Below are 1,346 nucleotides of genomic sequence, written 5' to 3'. Positions count from 1 at the left end.
TATTTCTATTTTTGTCTTCCATTCTTTTTTTGCTTTTTCTTTACCAGAACCCCAAAGTTTTTCCTTGAGTCTGCCTGCCTGCCTTCACTGGCCCAAAGGAAAGCACGAGCAGGAGTTTAAAATTAGTTTAATATTGACTTGACCAATACAGAGATGAGGAGCTGTGACTTAAACAAACCAACTCTCCAATGGCATGTAAGTTACAGATTGTATAAGCAAAAGCACAAGACACCATGAGTTAGGGGTTCGGGTTGTGCTGGAAGCTGATTGGTTAGAGGTGAGATAAAGTCTTGAGGACAATTCTGATGCCTTTTTCCAATGTCCCTCAGTCTCATGGGAAAGTAGCCAGAGAGTCGTTCCACCTTAGGGCTCAGGAGCTGAAATATAACTTACATCAAGACATTTTCTTTAACCTGCCAGAGGTTGGGATCTTGTGATCATTAGTCAGTCTGGGGCTATTTCCTTCTGCTGCCCGGAAATCATCCAGCGGAAAGGCTAGATCTGGGATTGGGGTGTGGGGATTTAATCAAAGTCATAAGCATCCTCAGTTTCATTTTGTGAGTTTAATTGAAAGTTTTATATCATTTGATTTTCTCACCTTCATTAGCATATCAGTTGTATTTTTTTTTTAACATTTTTTTAGTGGTTACCATGGAGTTTGCATTATATATTTACAATTAATCAAAGTCCACCAAATAATACTATATTGTTGCAGAAAAATCAGGCTGACGAGAAACCAAGCACCACTCAAGGCGTTGGAGAACTCAGGTTTATTACGCCAGTGGTCCCAGTAGAGTTAGCTCTCTGAAGATCTGGGCCCCAAACTCAGAGGTAGCCTTACTTTTATAGGGCTTATCCGCACAGTTACAGTTGGCATGGGCTGATTGGCTCATAGATTCTCAGGCAGGAATTTAGGCAATACATCTGTTATCAAGCAAAGGCAATGCATCTGTTATCTAGACAGAAGAAGCAAAGGCAATATATCTGTTATCTAGACAGACCAAGCAAAGGGGATACATCTGTTATCTAGAAGGAACAAGTAAAGGGGTAGGTGAGTCTTCAGTTGATCTCGAGGTCACCCTGCCCTTCAACCTATGTAGCAAGCATGTCTACAGAAGCAGAACAAAGAGCTGATTATAAGGTTAGCCATTTGAGTGGAAAATTCCTCTTCAATATTATTTCATGAGCAGTGTGAATACCTTATAAAAATAAAGTAATTCTAATTCCTTCCTACCCATCACTTGGATAATTGTTGTCATTTATTTCACTTACATATAAGCATACATAAGCATATATATGATATATATACATAAGCGTCCATAATTGAATACATCATTGCTATTATT

Source organism: Pteropus vampyrus, unplaced genomic scaffold (assembly GCF_000151845.1).
Source record: "Pteropus vampyrus isolate Shadow unplaced genomic scaffold, Pvam_2.0 Scaffold33, whole genome shotgun sequence".
In the NCBI taxonomy this organism is placed as follows: Eukaryota; Metazoa; Chordata; class Mammalia; order Chiroptera; family Pteropodidae; genus Pteropus; species Pteropus vampyrus.
This window is presented reverse-complemented; position numbering follows the sequence as displayed.